At 29.4% G+C, this 13,853-nt stretch overlaps 1 pseudogene; it reads left to right on the forward strand.

Annotated features, from left to right (window-relative positions):
- The first annotated feature begins 3,639 nt into the window (after nucleotides 1-3,639).
- On the forward strand, nucleotides 3,640-13,489 carry LOC108754930 (annotated as a pseudogene).
- The last annotated feature ends 364 nt before the right edge of the window (nucleotides 13,490-13,853 follow it).

The following is a 13,853-nucleotide window of genomic DNA, read 5'->3' on the forward strand; positions in this document are numbered from 1 at the left end:
ACAACATTCATCTTTAAGGATTATATAAATTTTATTCCCAAGACATTTATAATAATTATACCTGAAATTAACTTCAAATTGGTATTAAAAAATGCATTTTAGTGGGATTTCAATCTAGGACCTCTGGACTATGAATCTTCTACGTTACCAGATACACCACTTCTTCAATTGGTAAATGTTATTCATTCTCTACTTCAATTACCAATTAAACTAGTAATGAAATTATATAGATATAACAAAAATATCATCATTTAACAGATATAATAAAGTATAAACAATTTACATTATTATGAGACAACATTGGGTAAATGTTGGATAATCTAATCTCGTTTGGCCGATGTCACGCGCCGTGATTAACCTAATATTCGGGCTGTGTTCGACTTAGTTTGCGAATGTTCACATCGATCATTTTATTTCTAATCAAAGAGAAATAAATGAACATAGCTCAATTATTTTTATGTTACAATTTTTTTGAACTTAAGTGGATTAAATTGAAAAATTTCCTACTTATAATTTTAAATAATTTAAATAGCATTTATGGTCCATTTTTAAATAAAAACTTTTTTTATTCAATTAGATTGAAAAACTGCATTTGATATTCAGAATATTGAATTGAGTAGTATTCACGTTGCACAGAAATTGCCGATATTATTTTTGAATTTAATCGAATTAAAAAAATTGTACTTCCTATTCACAATTCTGAATTAAATAATATTCACGATGCACAGAAAATGCTAATATTATTTTTAGATTGAAAGACATAGAGATGTGCTCTATACAATTCCTATAAATGAATAAAAATGCATTCAGGATTGAAAAAGATTCATTTTAACATTCATGAATCCGTATTTCTGAAAATCTGAATCCATTTTAATCTACAATATTTCAATCCATTCTCATTTGCTGGATAGTTCGTTTCATATGGACTCTTCTATTTGTTGTAATCAAAAAACTTTCCTGTGTGTCACCTACATGTATCTACTATATTTGCACTAATGTAAAATGGCTGTATACTACTGTATACTATTATATGTGGTAAGCCAATAAACTAATTATCTACCCAGCAAATGAGAATGGATTGAAATGGATTAAAATGGATTCAGACAAAAAAATTGAGCTATGTTTTTTTGTCTCTCTTTGATTACAAGTAAAATGAATGATTGATATGAACATTCGCAAACCAAGTCGAACACAGTCCGAATATTATGCTAATCACGGTGTATGACATCGGCCAAGTTAGATTATCTGATACTTACCAATGTCTATTGTCTCATAGTAATGTAAATTGTATATTTTATTATATCTGTTAAATAATAATATTTTTATTATATCTTTATAATTTCGTGCACTAATTTAGCTAATTGTAATTGAAGTAGAGAATGAATAACGTCCCAGTAAACGAGAATGGATTAAAATGGAATGAAATTTTTTTCTATATGAATGCGCGGCGCGCGCGCGCGCGCGCGTATTTTAAATAGCGAATACTTTTTTTTGGATTTAATTGGATTCAATTAAATTCAATTGGATGCAATTGGATTGAAAAACTTCCTATTCAAAATTTTGAATTAAACAGTATTCTTATAATGCATAGAAAAAGCTAATATTATTTTTAGATTGAAAAGCATAGAAATATGCTTCATGCAATTTCTATAGATGAATAAAAATGTATTGAATAAATTGTGATTGAAAAGCATTCATTTTAACATTTGTGAATCAATATTTCTGGAAATCTGAATCTATTTCAATTTATTTCAATCCATTCTCGTTTGCTGGGACATTTACCAATTGAAGAAGTGGTATAGCAGATAGAAGATTTATAATTCAGAGATTCGAATCCCACTAAGGTGCGTTTTTTAATACTAATTTGAAGTAGTTAATTTCAGGTATAATTATTATAAATGGCTTAGGAGTAAAATTTGTAATCCTTAAATAATGAATGTTTTTTTTTCGAATATTAAACTAGTGTCAGTTTGAATCCAATCCGTTTCAATCCTTTCAATCAATTTTCATGAATTTAAAGTACGCATTAAAAACATTTTAATCCATTTTAATTCATTCTTGTTTGCTAGACATTTTCTTCATTTAAATGATTTATATGATATCTATCTATGTGTAGTCCTTTAGTTTTTGAGTGAATTTTTAAATACCGTTTTTGCACTATAATTAAAAATGTACTGTTCCTTTCCTATTCCGCTCCTTATCTAACACAGGGAACGTATGTTAAAAGTACTAACTTCAAATGCAATTATTTTTTAAACATGTCTGATTACTCCTCCCCCCTTCCTCTAAATTATGCGTATATATGTATAGAGAATATCATTATCTTCAATAGCAAAAGCTTCAAAATCTTAAAAAAAGTCATTTTGTGATACAACTATCTTAATTGAAAATACAAATTATTTTCTTATATAACTCAAATTATAGCAGAGAATAATTTGTGATTAAAAGTTTATACCTGTTATATTTTTTTTATGTGGATATACAAAAACTTTGAAATTAAAAAGGAAAGAAATTTGAGCAACGATTTTCCTTCTTAGAATATATTTTACGCAAAAAACATACAAATTTACAGAAAAATTGATGGAGGTGTTAGACTAAGTATTTATCTTTTTCTTTATATTAATGGCAAACTATTTAAAAAAATAGATTTTATTTTCTACAATTACATTTCATGTAATTTTAAATATATAAATTGTAGATAAAATATTTCAATTGCATTGACCTTCAATTTTTATAAGATAGAGTTTCCTTTTTTGTTGATTATTTCAATTAAGTTTATATATGTAAACGATACCTAATTTCTTTTAAATAAACTAAAAATAAAGACTTAAACAATAAATGAAAACAAGGGCAATTAAGAGCCTAAATTCGCAGTAATTGGAGTGATTGCATCAACATATATTTCTCAGTACTACATATATGTAACAAATACCGAACGTTTCGGCTTAATTCAAGCCATCTCTCTCTCTCCCTCTCTCTCTCTCTCACAGCAGTCTAGTATAATAAAATCTCTTGATGAATAATTCCAAACATCTTGATAGTCTCGCATAATACAATTCAAGTACTCACAAATTAAAGTAATTGAGTGTAGCAAGTGAGTCTCCCAGATTACCAAATCTGAAGTATGTAAAAATAGAGAACCTGTCAAAACGTTAAATCAGTCCAAAACTTGTAAGCCGAAACACTTCCACTTCTCCGCTATCTTGATAGAGCGAGACGGATTGTAAATAACAAAGGCGCTTGAAAGTCTAGTCCATGGAAGAAGACACCACTATGGTCTAGACAAGCTGCCAAGTATCGTAAAGTGACGGAGCCCATGGAGCCGAGAGAGCCTGTTTTCCAATTTGCAATCATAGTATCCGTATTTTTTATTTTGCCTGTCCCGATCTGCCCGTAACACCCATAATAATGCTATATCGATCTCCTTTAAGCATCCTTATTTCTTATTACAAATATAAATGTTTCCATATAGGATATACAGCACAGAAGTTTGTAGCAATATTGCTACGACGTATTGCAATTTGGAGCACTGGCATCTATCCTTTATGCAAATTATTTCACAGATAACATACGAATAAGAACGCAATGTATACAGCGATTTACTCGAGAATATTGTTAATTTAAATGCTTGATATGAGAATGGCAGAAGGCAAGTTGGAGATAAATGATTCTCTCGATAATGAAAATACGTTGACAACTAAACTCAAAGAGGTATTGTTTTTCAATTATTATATTCTTTGTGTATATTCTTTGTGCGGTAATAAATGTGGATACAAAATGCTATTATTATTAATCCACGAACATGTGCGTATATATATTATAATTATCAATGTTTTATAAATTTTATTTATATCTTCCTCGATCATTGTATCTGTATTGTAAGTATACATTTTGCTTACTTGTGAATTTTCATATGGGTAATTCTTTTACAAATCGAACACCTGTCTGATCGACACCTCTTCGATTTGACTGAAACTTTTTTTACGGATTCTATGTTGAAAAAAAGAGATACGTGTCCGAGGAATTTTTTTTTATTTGCATATTTTCGATAATACAAGTGATCGAACATTTGAGAATGGCAAGTTTTTTGGCTTGGAGACTCATTTTTTCATAAATCCATAGGTCCGAATCTTTAAGAGCTACAAAATTTTCACCAATTGCACTTTTGTAGCTGAAGGACTGAACTGTAAGAAAAAAATTTTTTTTACAAAAAATACTAACAAATTTATATTGTTATTAACAATTTAATTGTTTAAATCGATTTTTAACAAACGCCCCCAAAACGAATCAAGTTTTTAGTATTTTTATCGCATTCTCCGTCAAATTTTACGTCAAAAACATGTTTTCAAAATATGGTACCTTTTCAATTATTATTGTTAAAATATTAATTTATATAGCGCGTAACGGCCAAAAAAACGGTTTTTTGCTAATAAAACGAAATCTGTAACTCGTATCAAAAAAAGTTAAATGTAAAAGTTGTAGATAATTGACAGATCTACAACTTTTCTCGAAAATTTTTTTTGACATAACCTCAAAATTTTAAATTAAATTGCAAAAAATGTTAAAAATCAGCTTTGTAACAATTATTTCTTGACAATTTGCATAAAAAAAAGTTTATGGGTAATTAATTTCGAATCGAATCTCCTGACATGTTAGAAAACCAATCTTGATTGAAAAAAAATTATTATCAAGCTTTGAAAAAAAAATCTATCCAGTGCGTCATGTAATATCGCCCTGTTGGTTGTATTAGCCACCACTGCCATGAAAGACTTTGATAAATAATAATAGATCACTATGGATTACGGATCTCACTTTAGGCGGACTTCCCCGCGAAATTTTAAAAATATGCAAAAATTAAAAAACCAATATTAAACCAAAAAACCATTGGAGAAATAATTATGAATGCTAAGAAACGAAGTTCCAAAAAATACATAATTTCAAAATATAAAATAAATCCCACATGTCAAAGTTACGCACTGGATGGATTTTTTTTTCAACGCTTCATAATAATTTTTTTTCAATCAAGATTGGTTTTCTAACATGTCAGGAGATTCGATTCGAAATTAATTACCCATAAACTTTTTTTTATGCAAATTGTCAAGAAATAATTGTTACAAAGCTGATTTTTAACATTTTTTGCAATTTAATTTAAAATTTTGAGGTTATGTCAAAAAAAATTTTCGAGAAAAGTTGTAGATCTGTCAATTATCTACAACTTTTACATTTAACTTTTTTTGATACGAGTTACAGATTTCGTTTTATTAGCAAAAAACCGTTTTTTTGGCCGTTACGCGCTATATAAATTAATATTTTAACAATAATAATTGAAAAGGTACCATATTTTGAAAACATGTTTTTGACGTAAAATTTGACGGAGAATGCGATAAAAATACTAAAAACTTGATTCGTTTTGGGGGCGTTTGTTAAAAATCGATTTAAACAATTAAATTGTTAATAACAATATAAATTTGTTAGTATTTTTTGTAAAAAAAATTTTTTTCTTCAGTTCAGTCCTTCAGCTGAACAAAAGTGCAATTGGTGAAAATTTTGTAGCTCTTAAAGATTCGGACCTATGGATTTATGAAAAAATGAGTCTCCAAGCCAAAAAACTTGCCATTCTCAAATGTTCGATCACTTGTATTATCGAAAATATGCAAATAAAAAAAAATTCCTCGGACACGTATCTCTTTTTTTTCAACATAGAATCCGTAAAAAAAGTTTCAGTCAAATCGAAGAGGTGTCGATCAGACAGGTGTTCGATTTGTAAAAGAATTACCCATATACGTATTTTATATATTGTAGAAAGAATTTTGAACGTATCATATGTGTCCAGAGGAGTTAAATAAACTCTTTCAAGATTGAATTTATATATAGAGGAAAGGCCTCTATTATGAGATACTGAGTTCATTTTGAGTAAATGCTAGAAGTCTATGGGCAGAATTTAAAAAAATAATAGATCATTTTGAAGGGAATTTAATAAGCTTTAAGATAATGTTATATAAAATTTAATTCAGATTTCATTTTTTTTTAAATTAAAGAAATGTATAAAGTAAGCAAAGTTAAAAAATTGTGCTCCTAATATGAGATATTCTGAGAAATTGATAGTAAAACACAAAATATATTGCAACTAAAAAACTTTATTTAATATTTCTTAAATATAAACAAACACAGTCAGGGTGCGCGAAAAATGAGTATGCGATACATTATACCTAGAACTCGTCTTCACGTAGTTGAAATCAAGCATCGCAGAAATAGGCACTATCGACGTTTATTCCGATTGTCCTTTTTATTACTGTACAATAACATTTATACTTTAGCAACGATTTTCATTATGACATGAGAGTATAGGTTATTTCATATTATTAAATACCCTGGATATCTCATATTACGATTTCCACGCCTTATGATTTTGCGATCATCAAATCTAACTTCTGTAATTAAGCAATTTAACATACCCCGTATTTTTCTATTAGTACGACCTTACTCTATCACTATGAAGAATTTATTGCTAAATATTTATTTATTAAATAATAAAAAATGTTTAAAGGCTCATCTCAATAAAACTTGAAGATATCCAAATTCTAAAATCTTTTTTACGATGACTACAGACATGATTTAATAATGAATTTTCTACTATAAAACAACATAATATAATAACAGTTTTCAATCCAAGAGCAATAAATTTATGGTGGAACCAATAGATAGCGTTAATTAGTTTAGCAGAAACGCCGCTATCTCATATTAAGTGTCTATCTCATAATAGGGGGCTTTCTTCTAAGTATAATGTAATATAGGGCCTATTTTTTTTAGTTGAACTTTTTGCACGGTGGAGAGAAAAGAAAGAAAGATAAACCATGCAAGAATTTTAACTAAGAACAGATCTGTAATTATACACATGCATGGTGTGTATAATAAGAACTATATAGAGAATTATATGTATATGTAAATATATTATGACTAGTATTTTTCTCTGTTATTATATTTTCTCTCCCCCCTCTCTCTTCCCCCCTCTCCTTCTCCTCCCCCCTCGTCACTCTTGCCATCCCCCGCGTGCACACAGATTTAACGGCGGAAAATGAATGTTTGCGACAAACATTTGAGTAAATAGAGGAGAAATTACAGAAACTGATGCAAGAAAAAAAGACTACGCAAAATGCAACGACGGCCGAATGGGTCACTACAAAGTTAATCGAACTTAGCAAAAAACATAGAGACCAAACCGTCGAAATAGAAGCGTTGAAAACAAAATGCCAGAATTTAGAAGCCACTCTGATTTTCAAAGATGACGAGATGGAGCGACAAAGGACGAAGTTACAACAGATTTCCAAATCTGAAATATGTAAGAACTCTGGCGATAGTTAGCATTTTTTTTCTATTTTACACGCAATACAGATTATATATTTTATTTCGTTGTTATTAACTTACATTAGCTTCGTTGTTTAAAAAACATTCTTGAAGAAATTAAAAAGTTTGAGTTAGGATTGAAGTTTTTGAGAAAATCTAGATTAACTGCTGGTTTCTTTTTGTTGCACTAATAGCTTCATTTTTTATTCATTAATGATTTCATATATATTAATGATTTTTAAATTAATAATTTGCTTACATTATTCGATCATTATTTTAAGTAATTTTTTAAAATAATATTTTTCTTATACTTGTAACGTCGAAAATAATAAAAAAAATAAAAATTATAATTCCATTATATAAAGATAATGAAAAATACCCCAGTAGTAAACGAAAATTAATTAAAATAGATTGAAAAAACTTATTTCAACGTTCGCAAATGTGTACTTTTGAAAATCTGAATCAATTTCAAGGCCCAATGCATATTCATTTGTAGGAAATTGCATGAAATACATTTCTGTGTCTTTCAATCCAAAAATAAATTTAGTTTTAGAAATAATTCGTGGACTTTGCTTAATTCAACATTTTGGATAGAAAAAAATGCAGTCAATTTAATTGAATCCAGAAAAGGTTTTTTTTTATTTATACACATTCGCATGGATTAAAAATTGTAATCTATTTTAATCCATTTTCGTTTACTGGGACATAAAAGAGAGGAAGATTTAAGAAACAATTTGTTAGATAAAGTCGACGAGAAGCGAATTAAATGTTTAATGAATAAATTGCAACGGGTCCAAGCGAAATTTTGTGAATCCAGAAACACGTGCGCTGTCCTAAAGCAAGAAATTAATAAAGCATACAAGGTATTGTTTTTGTTGTTTTATAAATTTAATCATTAAATTTAATTTAATTTAATGTAAAAAAAATGATTGGTTTTTTATAGAAGAAACCAAACCATTTTAATTACTTTTAAGAGAAAAGAGTATCCTCATAATGTGTTTATAAAATTATAAAAATAATTATGTATAACAGTGAGTTACGCTATTTTGTCACTATACTGGACGGAAGATTCTTTAAAGTCTAATTTACAATGTGCTCTTTGCTTCCTATTACTTTTTATCTCATACCTTTTTCTTTCTTTGCGATTGTCGCGTTTTTTTTCATGTACCTATTTCTTCCTAGTAAAAGAGAAATAAGTTGAAATAAATTGAAATAGATTCAGATTTTCAGAAATACGCATTCGAGAACGTTAAAATGATTTTTTTTTCAATCTGAATGCATTTTTATTTATTTATTGCATGAAGCATATTTCTATGTCTTTTAAAAATAATATCAATTTTTTCTCGTGAATATTTCTTAATTCAAAATTTTGAATAGAAAATGTTGTTTTTTAATCCATTTGAATCTAGTTAAATTCAATTGAATTCAATTGGATTCAATAGAATCTAAAAAAAAAATTTCTTATTTGAAGTACATATTCGGATAGATAAAATTCAATTCTGCATTTTAATCCATTCTCGTTTAATGGAAAGAGCACATTGTATTATAGATTAGGCTTAAATTTCTCCATGTTTATGAAATTATCACTAAGGATACAAATATCAGTTATTATGTAGTGAGGTGGGTGAAAATATTAGTATTAATACGCTTTTGAGTATTTCAGGTGGTTAGTGTGGACGAGCAAATCCGGAGTTTGCAGCAGAAATTGATAGAATTGCAAACAAAATTGTCCGAAAACGAAAGATCCGAAAAAGAATTATCTCTCTCTGATGCGAGGGAAAAATAATTATGTTCATATTTCTATTTCAAATTGATACTCTGCAATCAGAATTATCTTTATCGTAAATTGTTTTATATTAGCTCATTATTTCATATTCAATATAAGTTATCTGCTTATTACAGACTTATTATATAGATATATAGTACGCATAGACGGCAACTATTAATGTGGAGCACTCCGTACCTAAAATTTAGCTTAGTGTGAAAAATCCATACTTAAGAAATCCAAGAATTGGATTAAAAATTAATTTTTTAAATGTTGTACTCGGATGTCGACCGATATTCATAATGACAGTACAATTGCGTGTACATAAGCAAATTCGAGATTTAACTCAGGGATCATTTATACTGGCTGTAACCATGTGTCATATAATCTGTAAGAATTGACTAATTACAGTCAAACATTCCTCTTACAATTGAATAAGAGGGGAATATTCGACTGTGATTCTTACAAATTACGGTCAATATATAAATGATCCCTTTCCAACTGTTAGACAGAACTCTAATGAAAAATGACAATGCAATCGATGTCGAATCGACGTCGAATTTGATGATTTTGAAATTGAATCGACATCGATTTGATGTTGATTTTATTATCATTTCTTACTGGGGCGCGTGATCGCAATTCGCAATTAAAAAAAAGGGAACAGCAACAAAGAACACAAAATAAATAAAAAATAAAAAAAAGTCGTCAATTTGTAATTCCTCTCTCCTTTCGCCAATCAAAAATTTCACAGACGAGGTACGTAAGTTGCCGCTCCTGATAATAAATATGTATTATAATTTAACTTCGTTTCTCTAGATCGGCAAAATTTGACATGTCTTCGGAATGCTGAAAAGGAAAGACGGTAACAGATAGAAAATATAGCGAAGAAACTGAGACAAGCATTGGAAACTTCAAAGAGAAAACTTGATGCTTCCAAGGCGAGAGTAAAAGTATTGAAGCAAAAACTGAGTATCATGAAGGGGAGTATTGCGACGCTAAATAAAAAAAGATCTCACGAAAATCATTTGATTGATGCGCTTATTGTTAGTGATCAACGATATTTAGTTTTAAAGTTTTAATACGTGTCTATAACAAAACTAAAGTTTTAACGTGTCTATATGTATACATATATATATATATAGATGTATATGTTACAAACTATAAACAGCGTTACAAAAAGATATTTCTAGTGTTAATTAAAATTATCTAAACTATAGTTTCTATATTCATTACAAGTAGTCATTTAATTTGTTACAATATTATATTCATTAAAACCGACTCTACATTAAAAAAAATTAACAATGAATAATTCAATTAATGCAATAAATCAGTTTCAATCATTCGTATTCTTACATACCACTCTGAGTGATAATATAGAGTAATAATATGCGATATTTGATATCACACACACATTTACACAGTAATCAATCTATTACCTCAATCATCCATACATCTGGATTTTACAAATTATTGGTATTAACGAAGAAATTAATATTAGTATCAATCAGCGATGATGAGCTCACCATGGTCGCAAGTAAAATAGCGAAGATAAAAAAAATATCACACGAACATAGACAATTAACTGTTTAAATCTCAAGCATCCTTTTGATCTTATTTTTATCAACTTAAACAACTCTAAATCTAGTCACTTCAAATCATTTAAATAAACTCGAATGCAATTATTGTTTTCAATATCTAGCATGTAAATATACATATATTGGATATATGTACACTTTGATTATATAATTATAATCAAAGTGTATCAAAGTGATCTGATGCTTTATCAAGAGCAATTGAAGATTTTTGAAGCGAGGTATCAAGATCGCGAAGTAAAAGTACGAAATAGGGAAAACATGATGGAACGTGAAAACGCGAACATCAAGAATGAACTGAGAGCAATTGCATGTTGATCGATTACGCAGGAGATTGGAGGAACGCGAGATCGAGATTGACAAATTGAGGTCTATATATACTATATGAATGAGCAAGTCATTTGTACATACCATATATGTGATTCGATTCAAGTTATGCCATTTCGATAAAAGAATTTTTTTCACACATTTGTTTTCCAATTTCAGAAATGGCATTCTGTTGAATGAATCTTTTATGTATCAAACCTCGATTCATCCAGATTTTCGACTAGACAGATCAGTCCATTAGTTGTCAGCTCGCAAAGCTTAGACGAATCAAATGAATATGTGACCTTGGCTTTAGCTGCTGAAGCCGAACGAACGAGGCTGTTGGAATTAATAACATTACTTAATCAACGATTGGGCAAAGAAAGAAACAAAGCTGATTTACTTGCAGTATAAAGTTATATTTTTATTATATTCGTTAAAGGATTTTGTTAATAATTAATTTGAAACATTGCAATTTTGTGGTAATCTGTTAAATTAAAATTTAAAAGCTTTCTAATTAATATATTTATAGTATATAGATTTTAATTTGAAAGAAAAGGGAAAATGGCTGTAAGAAAAGTATGGGGTTTAGAAGAAAGAATGCAGGAATAATTTTAAGAGGAGAGAGGAGAGATGAGTATTATTATTTAAATATTTGATGCAGAGCGTATGTCTTATGGAATGGAAATATGAGGTTGTGGGAGGAAAAGGTTTCAAAGAAAGTATAATGTTGGTCTATTATGTGACGTGGATTTTTAGTTTGGACTTTTGTACACCTATGGTACTTCTCAGCAAGCGACACAGTGTGGCACAGTGATTATGCCATTTTCGTTTAATATTAGCAAACAACAATTTAAGAATGTAATGATTTGATGATGAACTATGTTAAACTGTGTCATCTGTGCCTCTTGCTGGAAAGCACCCCTAGATACCTGATGAGGGAACTAACAATGGAAAATGTAGCTGGGCTACATGGAGTTAAGCATAGGAGGTATGAGGAAAGATAAAAAAGGGATTTACAGGAAGGCAATTGAGGGAGTTTGGAGGAAAAGCAGAATTATTGGTAGGATGATAGATATGGAAAAGAAAGGGAAAGATATATTATAATAAAAATAGTTGAAGAATACAAACTCCGGAAGTAATGGGAAATGGACAAGATAGTTTAGAAAAATATTTAGTTACGAGAGAAAGGAATATACAAGGTTTGTTCGCGTCGCATTCCAACATGCTCCAACCGTTTTACTCACTTAAACGCGCTCATTATGATAGGAATATGTTGAAGCATGTTGGAATATGCGATGCGAACAAATCTATAAATTCAATGAAAGCTAGGACAATAGAACAGAAAAGACTAGTTATAATGGGAAATACAAAGAATTAAGTAATAAGAAAAGAAAACCGATTTATCTGAGTTAGGAAAGACTAGAGCTAATAAGAAAAGGGGAAGAGATAAGAGCTTTAGTAAGATTGAGGTGTGGAAATATGGAAAATATTAACAAATATTGGTTAGATGAGGGCGGGAAGGGACGGGGAAGGTGAGGCGTATATTTTTTGTGAAAAAAGTAAGGATAGTATAGAACATGATGTAAAAGAATGTGAGGAAATGAAAGAGAGGTTCAATGTAAGTTAGGTGAAGAGGAAGGAGAAATTATAGATGGATTATGGGATGATGAACTGCAATGATATATTAAGGGTAAGGTCATAAATTATAGAAAGATAAAGAGAGAATATACTAAGAATAAAAAGAGATGAGAGAGAAAAAGTTTCAAGTATAAGATAGATAGATAGATAGATAGATAGATAGATAGATAAAAAGAGAGAGGGAGAGAGAGGGAGAAGGAGAGGGAGAGGGAGAGAAAGAGAGGGGGGGGGGTAGATCCGTGTGATACAGAAATAAAAAGTAGTGAAGAGAAGAATATAAGATTGGACTGAAAATTAAAGGCTGTTCTATAAATCTTATAACATTTAAAAAATCCACGAGAATTTATATCACAACCTGCAATTGTATATTTAATTTAAAAGGAATTACGTAAAGAAAAGAATAAGTGTGCGAAGTTAGAGTTGAAATTGCGAGATTCGGAGAAAGAAAGAATGGGACTTTCTAAAATGGATATGAGATACAGAGCAAAATTTTGCATGAAATCGATGTTGAGTTTATGAATGAAGGAAGGAACCACCAATCCTAAAAAAGCTTGTTATAAGTAAATTATACATATGTTGTAACTGCTGTAAAATCTGCCTTTTCTTTCTTTGATCTCATTGATACGCCAGTGATATTAATTAAGGTCGAACCGTTGGTTTTTCACCGATTATTTCTATAATCCATTGATATTTTTACGTTTGACATAGAATCGAATTACTAGAAGAGGAGTGCCCCGCACTGAAAGCCAGATTAGATACTGTGCAACAAGCTAAAGCATCGGATCTCATGTAGCGAATGCTCGATCAAGCTAGAACGATTTTTAAAGACGCGTGCAGGTGAGAGAAATTTGAACTGTACCCAAACTTATATATACGAGTACTTGTATATTATGCATAAGCAAAATCTAATAGTAAATTCGATTGGATGTACTCAATGTTCACTAATGCCGTCATACACAAATTAATGTAAAAATACGTATTTAATATAAAAATGAAATCCTTAATACATTTTGTTGTGCTGTTAAGTAAAATTTGATTTTATAATTCAAAATATTTATATTTTATTTTTACACAGATTAAATTAGTGTATATTAAAGCCGTTGTATGTATACATACAACGGCTTTAATATGCACTATAAGTGCGCATCAGTGCGTTCACTATAAATTTCGTTCGATAACCATACGTGCGCGTGAATAAATGCATA

Source organism: Trachymyrmex septentrionalis, unplaced genomic scaffold (assembly GCF_001594115.1).
Source record: "Trachymyrmex septentrionalis isolate Tsep2-gDNA-1 unplaced genomic scaffold, Tsep1.0 scaffold83, whole genome shotgun sequence".
Taxonomy (NCBI): Eukaryota; Metazoa; Arthropoda; class Insecta; order Hymenoptera; family Formicidae; genus Trachymyrmex; species Trachymyrmex septentrionalis.